General features: G+C 36.3%; 1 protein-coding gene across 1 annotated transcript in view; it reads right to left on the minus strand.

The window, feature by feature from the left end:
• The window catches only part of BAZ2B (bromodomain adjacent to zinc finger domain 2B), an 842,173-nt gene extending 831,191 nt beyond the window's left edge, over positions 1 to 10,982 (minus strand). Inside the window, exon 1 of the mRNA XM_053698336.1 lies at positions 10,402 to 10,982. The gene's annotated coding sequence lies outside the window, so the exon portion shown is untranslated. The remainder of the gene's footprint in view (positions 1 to 10,401) is intronic.
• Positions 10,983 to 11,922: the final 940 nt, after the last annotated feature.

The following is an 11,922-nucleotide window of genomic DNA, read 5'->3' on the forward strand; positions in this document are numbered from 1 at the left end:
GGGGATAATATATCCCCTTCCTCAGACATATATATATCTCCCTCCTAGATTTTTGGGCTGGCTTCTAAATTTAGAACATGTATATGCCAAGCACTGCTCTACCCAATCCATTCTTACTGCAATATTATATTTAGGGACATCTGTTGTGAAAATGGATTAATTAGACACTAGATTAACACAAGGAAGTTATATTAAAAGCATGGTATGTTTTAAAGAATTGGTTAATAAAATAGTCTTCTCTTAAAGATTGTTTAATTTCTCCTTAAAAGATATTTAATAACCATAAGGAAATAACAGATACAGTAACCTAATTTTGATGTTTGTCCTAAGCTTATGCAATTATAGCAAAAAGTGCTACTAAGCTTTCACAACACCTTTCTCATCCCCACGTGCAACCACATCAGTTTTTATCCCACATCAAAAATAGTAATAAGCAGCTTCAAAAAGAAAAGCTAATACGGCGAAGAAAAATGAGGTAACAGGTATATGCTTTCTAAACATAAATTCCTCTTGCTATTGTTAGAAATGTCTTGTATTTTCTAAAGAGTAATAACATTTAATAATAGAACAGTGATACCACAATTTCAGACAGCCTTAAATGTAGCATATAAATAGCTGCTACTCTTTTTACAGTTGTTTGGTAAATTATTGCATATCTATGATCTATCTGCTTTAAGGGAGAAAAAACTCCCACATACACTATATAGACAAAATAATGTGTACACCCCTACTAGCTATTGAGTTCAGGTGTTTAAACCACACCCATTGCTAACATATGCATACAATCTAGAATTTAGCAATGAAAACTCCACAGACAAACATTAGCAGTACAAAGGGACATACTAACAAGTTCAGTGACTTCAAATGTAAAACTGTCATAGGATGCCACCGTTGCCACATGTCAGTTTCTGAAATTGTTGCCCTACTTGATCTGCCCCAGATAACTGGAAATGCTAGTAATGGTTAGTGGAAGTGTCTACTTTATGGATCACATAAACTGAGAGAGTGAGCGAGCCAAGTGCTGAAGCATATAGCATGTAAAAAATCTCATATAATCTACTACATCACTCACTACAGAGTTTAAAACTGCCCCTGGAAGCAACATCAGCACAAGAACTGGGCATTTGGGGCTTCATGAAATAGGTTAACATGGAGATGCAGCTGTGAACAAGCCACACATCAACATTCACAAAGCAAGCGCATTGCCTGGAGTGGTGTAAAGCACGTGCCACTTGATATAAATGTAATCTCTGGAGTGATAAATCATCCTTCACTATATGGCAATCTGATGGAAGAATCTGGGTGTGCTGGATGCCACCTTCAGGAATACACAGTGCCTATTGTAAAATGTGGTGGAGTAGGGAAATGGTCTCCTGTTTTATTGTTTGGCCTAGGCCCCTTAGTTCCTGTGAAGGGACAGTCTAGTCCAAAATAAACTTTCATGATTCAGATAGGGCATGTAATTTTAAACAACTTCACCAATTTTGCTTTGTTTTTTTGGTATTCTTAGTTGAAAGCTAAACCTAGGAGGGTTTATATGCTAATTTCTTAGAACTTAAAGGCCGCCTCTAAATTGAATGCATTTTGATAGATTTTCACCACTAGAGGGTGTTAGTTCATGTGTATCATGCTCACGCACGTGGAGTTACCTAGGATTAAGCACCGATTGGCTAAAATGCAAGTCTGTCAAAATTACTGAAATAAGGGGGCAGTCTGTAGAGGCTTAGATACAAGATAATCACAGAGGTAAAAAGGTGTCTTAATATAACAGTGTTTATGCAAAACTAGGAAATGAATAATAAAGGAATTATCTATATTTTAAAACAATAAAAATTCTGGTGTAGACTGTCCCTTTAATGGGATGTCCAACAAGCCCATATGGATGTCAGGTGCACATGATGTTTTCAGTCAATGAAGGACATGTGGCAACCCAGTGGTGGATGCAGACCTTACATGCTTCTCCTGTGGTCCTCATACTTTTCTCTTGAGCAGAATTGTTTTTTACTCTAAGAAAACACATTTCCTCTGTTTAACTCCACACACACACTCATTTGTACTTTTATTTTCCACTCCCTTTTCTGCTTAATCCCACCTCTCTCAAAAAAATGAAAAATGAAAATGATTATACAATTTTGATTCTTATAAATCAGCATATGTGGAGTAACCAATCTATAAGACTAAAGATTAAATTGATCTAGTATTAAAGCAAAATTATTGTATGTATATAAAAGGGCAATAAATAAAAATCAGCAGAATCCTTGGAACTAGAGGAATGCAGGGGGGTCTGAGCTTGGAGGTAGCTCTAGGTGCAGGTTTAAGAAGAGATGGAGCTTTAGTTTGTGCAAGCACCTATTCCAGTAAAATGGCTAAAGGAGCAGCATCCCTCCTGATGCATCTTTGAGTAGAAAGGGAAAGTAGAGAAGATTAAAGCGGGACAAATAAGCCAGATCTTTCTTAAAAACCAGAAAAAAGTGTTTGCATATAGATAAATGTAGAATAATACAAAAGAATTAAGGCTAGGACATGTCTTCTAATTTTGTTAAAACCTGTGTGAATTATATGGTGATGTAAAGATGTGGGTACTTGCAAGTTAAAAGACAGAAGAGATAGTGGTTTTAGGGTTTTGGTAAAGGAGGGAGAATAGCACTGTGAACCTTGAGCACTTCCTAGTTCTGTAATCTGGGGATGATCAGTGGTGTGATTATATATACACAGTACTGTGCAAAAGTCTTAGGCCACCATTAGATTTATTGTTTTAGCAACATTTTAATGACCATCCATAATCATTTTTTAATCTCTTTATTAAAGGGACAGTCAACACCAGAATTGTTGTTGTTTTAAAAGATAGATAATCCCTTAATTACCAATTCCCCAGTTTTGCATAACCAACACAGTTATAATAATACACGTTTTACCTCTGTAATTACCTTGTATCTAAGCCTTAGCAGACTGCCCCCTTATTTCAGTTCTTTTGACAGACTTGCATTTTAGCCAATCAGAGCTGTCTCCATGGTAAATTCACGTGCATGAGCTCAGTTATCTATATGAAACACGTGAACTAATGCCTCTAGTGGTGAAAAACTATCAAAATGCATTTAGATTTGAGGCGGCCTTAAAGGTCTAAGAAATTAGCATATGAACCTCCTAGGTTTAGCTTTCAACTAAGAATACCAAGAATACAAAGCAAAATTGGTGATAAAAGTAAATTGGAAAGTTGTTTAAAACTGCATGCCCTATTTGAATCATGTAAGTTTTTTTCGACTTGACTGTCCCTTTAAGATACAAACAGAAATTGGAGCAAATATGTACAAAAATATAAAAAAACAACACAATTTTCAGAACAAAATGGCTTGTTCAGGCAAAAGTCATTATTTAGTGTGACCTCCCTTGGCATTAAGCACATCTTTGAACTCTTTTGGGGAGACTGTCCTGAGTTTTTTTTTTAAGTAATCTTCTGGTATATTATACCAGGCTTCTTTCAGCACTTCCCAGAGTTCTTCTTTAGATTTAGGTTGTCTTATTTATTTCTATGTCCAGGTGATCCCATACTGCCTCTATAATATTCAGGTCTGGACGCAGTGGAGGCCAGTCCATGACTGTCAGGGTTTTATCAGCTGTTTTCATCTCCAAATATGATTTCACTGCATTAGCACTGTGCTTGGGATGGTTATCATGCTGAAAAATAAAACCATTCCCAATCAGGAGATTTTCAGAAGGAATGGCACAATAAATTAAAATCGGTCTGTACTTTTCAGCATTCATGATCCAATCAATTCGGACAATATCGCCAACAACACTGGCAGAAATGCAGTCCCAAACCATCCACCATGTTTCACTGAAGGCCGCAAGCACTCATTCTTCCATCTCTCTCCAACTCTTTTTCTCACATATTGTCCACGATTGTAACCAAAAAATTTCAAACTTGGATTCGTCACTCCATAATACTCTTTTCCACTGATCTTCATTCCATTATTTGTGAGCTTTAGCATATCTTATCCTTTTCACCATGTTTCCCTTCCGAAAAAGTGGTTTCTTGGCTGCTACCCTTCCACAAAGACCATTCCTGATTAAGCTTCTTTGGACTGTAGAAGGGTCAACTTGGCATCCAGATTAAGCTGTCAGATGCTGAGCCAGGTCCTTGACAGACTTTTTCCAGTCTCTCAAACAAGAAACTCTGAGAATCCTCTTATCAGATTTTGAAAGTTTTCTAGGCCTTCCAGATCTTTTTTGTCCTTGACCTCTTCAGATTCTTCAAATTTCTTTACAACAGCTTGAATACCACATCTTTAGTATCCAGTTTGCTTGCTGAATTCCCTTTGAGAGTGGCCTTGCTGATGCAAAAGTATGATTTTATGTCTGTCAAATTCTGTGGCATTTTGTATGGAACAATGTGATTGAAAGTTGGTCTTATTAGCAAGCTTCCAATTAATTAAACTAATACCACATGTATGTAATGCTCAAGCATGTCTTGCACAAACCTGGTGTAAAAGACCTTTTTCACAGCAGTCATTTTGAAATGAAATAGGACAAATACAGGTGCTGGCAATGACAATTATTAGGGTTCCATTCCATTTAGGTTTATGAGAGCCAGGTACCTGCTATTGCTCAAGTGTAAGGGGAGGTCACACTAAATGCTTGCCACTTTAGCCTAAACAAGCATTTTTTCTGACTTTCTGGTTGTATTCTAATAATGAGACTGATAAATAATTATACCTGGTCCTTATACCATTGCTAAAACAACAAATCTAATGGTGGCCTAAGACTTCTGCAATGAACTGTATACACACACACACATATATATATATATATATATATATATATATATATATATATATATATATATATATATATATATATATATATATATATATATATATATATATATACACACACATTTTAAAAAAAGTTTCTAATTTACTTCTATTATCAAATGTGCTTTGTTCCCATGGTATTCTTTGTTGAAGATAGGTGTCTGGAGCACTACATGACAGAAAATAGTGTTTCCATCTTGTAATGTTGCAAATGGATAAGATTCTTGCAAATCTGCTGCAATTTCGTGCTTCAGAAATAGGCAGGCTCCTAAGCTTACTTCCATGCTTTTCAACAAAAGATACTAAGATAACGAAGAAAAATATATACTAGACATAAATTAGAAAGTGTTAAAAAATTGCTGCTGTACCGGAATCATGAAAGAAAATTGTGTTTCATATCCCTTTAAAAAAGGACATAAAATTAAGTACATTTTTAATTCCCATGTTTGGTGGGCGTGCCCGAAGATCCGAGATCTTTGGAGAGATGTTGAAACGCTCCTACACTCTATGAATCTGACTTTGATATTGACACCAGGTCTGGCCCTTTTCCACATCCTGGACAAGACCTTGCCTAAATGTAGTAGGCAATTAGTGATATATGTTCTGGCGGCTACCAAGCTCTGCATTGCCAGAGCATGGAAACAGATTGCCCCACCTACAATTTCGGATGTTTGCGAGGTAATACATTATCTGGCCAGCATGGAGAAATTCGCATACAGGTCGTTAGAGCGGATGGAGAACTACTGGGAGATTTGGGAGGATTGGATTCAGATTCAGTGATCCTGGACACTTCTACATGCTGTTGTTCCTTTTCCCAGACAACTGAATCAGGAGACGTTGCAGGCGGATTGATGTGACCAACCCCCCCCCCCTTTTTTTTTTCTTTCTCTCTCTTCCTTTCTTTCTCCTCTTTTCCCCCACAATTCCATTGCTGACACCTCTTCCTTTTCTCTGCTCCCTCTCTCCCCACCCTTCCTCCTTTCCTAGACTTTCCTGACACCCCCACAAGATGATTTCCTCACCCTCTTCCCTAAGACCTTCCCTCCCTACACAACACCCTTGAGCAGTTAGTGACGACCCAGACATTACTTGGCCATCTGAGAAGGGTGGTTATATTTGTCACCTAACATTTTTCACTGGACTCATACCCCGCTATTTGAACCCCTATTAAACCTGAAGATATTTCTTAACAAATGCTAAGACATATATATATTGTTTAAAGTATTATTGGACGTTTACCACTTATTACTGTATCTAGATGTCATATGTCAAAGCCATGTAAATACTCTGATGTCTTAGTGGAAAATGATTTTTCACTACTGTTGATTGATTGTATGCACTTTTGGTTTTCAATAAAAACATTTAAAACTGAAAAAAAAAAAAAATTAAGTACACTTTTGAATCTTTACGCGTGTATGTGCAAAAATGTTTCTGAAAAACATAAAAAACATACACATGTAAGCTGCATGCGTGAACATGACACGTGTACATGATGTAACTGTCACTCAGAGTAAGCACTATTTCCTCAACAATTAATCGCTCCCCTGCAAAATTTAAAACATTTAAAAAATGTAATTTTGTTAGCATAGTTTTCACTGTTTTGCAGTTTTGGGACACAACCCTTGAAAAGCCTTGGGAGTAGTTTTATCTAATCTCCTATGTTGTGACCAATCAGAAAAAGATATAAAATTAGCTCCTGCACATATTAAAGGGACAGTCAACACTTCCGTTAACATTATTTGATATTGGAAAATAAAAGCCGAAAATCCACCTGCACTATACCCCTTCTGCCTTGCCGCCTTGCTTCTGTACTAATCACTGTCGCTAACTTCTTTAATACCGGGAAAATATGTCAGCCGAACTCCCCCCACTGTTACGTAGCTGCCTTCTTCTTCAAATGATCAGCAAATCAGAATCCAATCCTCGGTCAGAAATTGCAAGCGCGTGCAATTTCTGACCGAGGATTGGATTCTGATTTGCTGATCATTTGAAGAAGAAGGCAGCTACGTAACGGTGGGGGGAGTTCGGCTGCCATATTTACCCGGTATTAGCGAAGTTAGCGACAGTGATTAGTACAGAAGCAAGGCGGCAAGGCAGAAGGGGTATAGTGCAGGCGGATCTTTGGCTTTTATTTTCCAATATCAAATAATGTTAACGGAAGTGTTGACTGTCCCTTTAATTAACCAATCATTTTGCAGCACACATGAGAATCAGAATTCAGAATTGCGTGGACTAAACAGTAGCCTCTTAAAGGGAAGTGGAAAAATTACAACTCTGAGTATGTGCAGCATGGAAATTTGCATGCACCATAACAGCAATAGTTTGTGTGTGCATCAAATACTACCAGGAGAAATATTCTTTGCAAACACAACCGTACTGCAGAATTTGCATTTACTGCTGTTCATTTCATACACCACTATTATGCCCCTTTAACAACAATTATAGTCTATGATAGTCAGGTGCCTCCTTTCAGAAAAGGAATACTAAATCTACACAAATACTATTTATTTTGTTATCTTTAAAAATCTGCTCTTTACAGTCTGCCAGAACCTGAGTCTTTATTGCATGTATAATTCAGAACCATCTGTTCTGACTGATATTTTACTATTTAAACATTTTCATTATCTAAATTTTCCCATAATTGGCAGCAATTGTGCTTTTCCAAATATTTGAGCAATTAAAAAGGTATGCACAATACAAAATTATCATAATTCTTGGTTCTAATTTAACCAGTGAAATATTTAGGACAGAAGTTATTGAGAAATTATATTATTATGTCCTTAAATGCCTTGCCAGAAAACTGTAGCTAGAAATATTTAATTTACTATATGGTCTAAGCAAGAAATTCAAAAGTATGCTTAGCAACCAACAAATAAAGAAAAACAGTATTAAACACTATTATAGTAGTAATAAGCTCAAATTACCTTTACGTTGCCGATTATAAATTTTATATTCAAAATGTCAAATTCATAGCCCTTTATATGGCCTGTTCTAATATGTCATGAAGTGAAATCACAAATAAATGGAACGAGACAAAGCTAGAATTACACTTTCTTTCCTAGTTTCTGTACTCATTATTGATGAACCATACAGTGTTTCATTAACATTTATCACATGACCGGTAAAAGTTTTGAGACAAAAATATCTTTTGTTCTGAAAACAATTTAAAGAACAGTGCCTTTTATTGTTTTCGTCTTCACATGGGCTGACAAGTCTAGTGTAGCCAGAGGTAACAGCATTTTTTTAAACTATAAAAAAAAAAAAAAAAAAAAGAATTCTATATACAGCACCATGCTGCTTGACTAAACAACTAAAAATAGGGTTAACCCCTCAAACTCTCAGAGTAAATCTGCAGTTTTGGAAATTAAGTAATTTACTCTTATTCTTAGCCAATGGTAACTTCTTAACAAATGTTTAAACATTAAAGTTGAAAAATATCACGTCCTAAAAAATGTGTGAAAAGTATCAAACGTAACTAAAGTTGTTTATAAAAAAAAAAAGAGAAGCAAAACAAAATCAGCAGATTAAAATGGAAAATACAAATGAAATACAAATAATTGTCAAACCATAATGCAGTTACAAGTCATAAAGCAAGGACAAGTTTGTGAAAACACATATATAAAAACACATTTCATTTCACACATAGTGTAATGTTTATACACCTGTTTTACAGGATTTTAGGAAAATGTGTTTATATATTTCCCTGGAAGAAAAAAATATTTCTTTTAGTGAAGAGAAAAAAAAAAAAGAAAGTTGAAGAAAGAAAAGAAAAAAAAAGAAAAACCACTTGTGAAAATATTGCATAAAACATTTCTAAAGTTTGGATCTTATAAACAGGAGCAGATACAAGTGATTTATTCCTTATCCTACCAAACAATGTGTGTTTTGTTTTTTGCTTTTTAAAATCAGTTTTGGGAACAAAATTATACAAGATGGCGAGAAGCTTGTTGTTTAGAGGGCAGAAGAAAAAAGAAGGAAAAAATGGTGGATATTGTTATATACACAAAGGGATAAATTTCAACAACTCGGCCAGTCTGCAGCTGCTGTTCTGTACAAGGAAGCAGCACAAAAGACAGTGAAAAGAGATGAGGAGGGCTGAGCTGACACAGTAGTTATCAGATGCTTCCTCCAAAAGCACCTCACTTAATCTTATTTCTGTCATTACATTACCCCTTGGAATTAGATTGCAAGCTCTTTTGCACAGGGCATTTATTCGCTCTATGTCTCTATTCTTCAATGTAACAATTCTAAGATTCAGGATGCAACCTATGACAAGCTAATACAGCGTACAACATTGCGTAATCTGCTGGAGCTTTAAAAACAACAGACAATAAATAGTTAGGTTCTCAACAGTATAAGTTGGATTGAAAAAGTACATTCTTGGTTGGTTTACCTTACTTAACCCCTAAAATACTAGTGGATGCCGGGGACGTAAAAACTACAGAGGAGGAGTCATGTTTAGTTTACACCCCTTTAACCCTGGGCCATGCTGCTTCCACAGTGTATATCTGAATAGGATCTAGTCATTTGGGGTTTCAAGAAAAGGAAAAAAAAAAAAGGAGGCTTTACCAGTGTATAGGGTTACTAGCAGATGTTACCTAGTATCAGGAAACAATCCTGGAGGCAGGGCTTGAAAATCATCTAGAATTTCTGCAAACCCGCAGTGCACAACAGGAGTCATTTTACAGGCATAAAATATTGCATTGTAGGAAACAGGGAAATGTAGAATACATGAAAAGTAGAATTTATTCTAATTTACTGAAAGCAGACACATTAAAAATATTGATAGATTAAGGAGGGGAATAGTTGTATAATCACTTTAAGATCCTGAATGCCAAAAGGGGTTGCAACGGTAGGTAAGGGGTTAAAGGTTCTTATCAAAACACAACACAACCAATCCAGTGCAGCATGAATGAGGGGGTTAAAGGGTTGTGAATGTTTTTGCTTGGGAAGGGTTGCATACTATTCCCTTCCTCCTTACACAGACATCCCTGTGAAGGGGTTAATGTGGGAGAGAATAGGGAGGTCACTTATCTCAGTGAACCCAAGTGGAAACCGTTGGGAAGATATTCAAAAAAAATATAGGAAGGGTTGGGAAGGGGAAAAAAACACCCTGCATCTGAGAGACAGCTGTGTGTTAGCAAGAGAGTTAAAGGTTAGAGACATCTGCGCCGAAAATGTAAAAGGGAAAAAAATACGAGGAAGAGAGAAACTAGAGTTAAACTAAGAAACCGTCGTGAGACTGGTTCCCCGGGGAAACTTCAGCAACACCAACCGCCATGAAACAGTGGAAGACGGATGGTGGGCGAAGAAAACGTAGAAATAGTCACCTACCTGGCTCTAATAACGCAATACCCACGTCTGTGGAATTTGCACCGTATAGTCACTAGACGCTGTGATTAACTGGGGGTCGCGTAGCATCCGAATTAAAACATAATAGCCCTATGATACTTTATTATTTAATTATATTTATCAGAATTCCTCTTATGTAGAGCGACAGGGAATATCCCATGAATTACCTCACATAGGGGACCCCCTGATCAGTGAGTCGCCCCAAAGACAACACAAATATACGCTTGTCATAACTCACCTTCTGTTCAGAAATGCCGTGGGGTCTTCTCCGGATGCTGAGATTTAGGACTTTTTTTTTTAGGAAGAAGTGATGGAAGGTTATTTGCTTTCTTCCCAGTCTCTTTTTTGTGTGTCTCTCTGTTCCTCCTTCTCCAGGAGCGGTGGGAAAGGACATAAAGGAAGAGGGTGTAATTGTGCTCCCTCTATGTGTGTGTGTCTGTTTAGTTCCTTGCAGCAGATTGAAGGAGATTCTTCTCAAGGTTTATTCAGCTTCACTTCAAGGCAAAGCTTCATGAACCAAAAGTGACGTCAACCAACAAGCCTCTAACAATGAAAGTTGCTGTTAAGCAGAGAGCATGAAAAAAAGGAGAAATGTCTAGCTTGATCACATTTTGGTAATCTTCCTTTACTGTACACAGTAAAAAAATGTGTTTTCTGTAATTTAGGTATCAAAATACGAGTAAACCATCATTTAATACGTTTTATTTTTTATTTTTTTATTCCAAGGCAAACTTTTTTTTACGTCTAAAACTATTCCTATCGGGGTTCTTCTATCATTGGGGTGCTTGGTGCCAGAGCGCTTATAAACATAAATATTGTATACAAGTTCCATATTTTATCACCACTGTGAAGAGCTGTGAAGAAAATAAAATGAAAGGTCGTATAAAAAAAAACAAAAAAACAATGCTCAGCAAAAAAAAAAAAGCTGAGCGTCGATTGAGTAATGCTTTTTAAGTTGGGCACATTCGGTCCTATTGTATATTAAATGTTGTACCTGTCAGACCGGCTATAAATACTGTACTAATGTTTAGATTCTACCAAAACAGGAAATAAAACCCTCCTCCAGCCCTCTAACTGGCTGTTCCAAACTATCCTTGTGCAATTTCGTAAAAGAAGGTCACAGAAAGCAGCGCCTCCCATCCTAAACCTTTAAACTCCACACGTGGTTCTTTTTTGGACAGAAGACAACTTAGGCCAGGGTTAAAGTACACATTAAACAATGAGGGACTTCCCTGAAATTAAATCTTACACTATTGATAGCTGCTGTAAAAAATATCTGTATAATAATATATATATTTGCTTTATTGATAAGAATAAAAATGTAAATTTATGTTTTAACAAAATAGGTGTAAAATCCATGTATAATTACTATAATAATGTTGTTTTCTGTTTTGCTTTGCACATTGACTATAATTTTAATTGTGCTGGATGGTCTTCATTAGTATTAACACATGGGGAGACTTCACAAAGCTGCTTCATTAGGGAGAAAAAAAGCTTGGCAGAGGAGGTCTTTTGCATGCAATGAGAATGTCAGCCTTACCTCGGTCATTTTGAAACATAATAAGTGCAAGTACAATGATTGCAATGCAGAAACACTGGGGGGAAGGGCAAAAAAAAACACAAATCCTGTTTTAATGGAGCAATTCAAAAAGAAAGATACTCATATCAAAGTCCAAATGTCTTGGGCAATGATATAGGTGATGTACCAAGATAACAATGATATTTTAATACTGGCATATATTTGGTATTAATATTTTTT

This window comes from Bombina bombina, chromosome 1 (assembly GCF_027579735.1).
Source record: "Bombina bombina isolate aBomBom1 chromosome 1, aBomBom1.pri, whole genome shotgun sequence".
Lineage (NCBI taxonomy): Eukaryota > Metazoa > Chordata > Amphibia > Anura > Bombinatoridae > Bombina > Bombina bombina.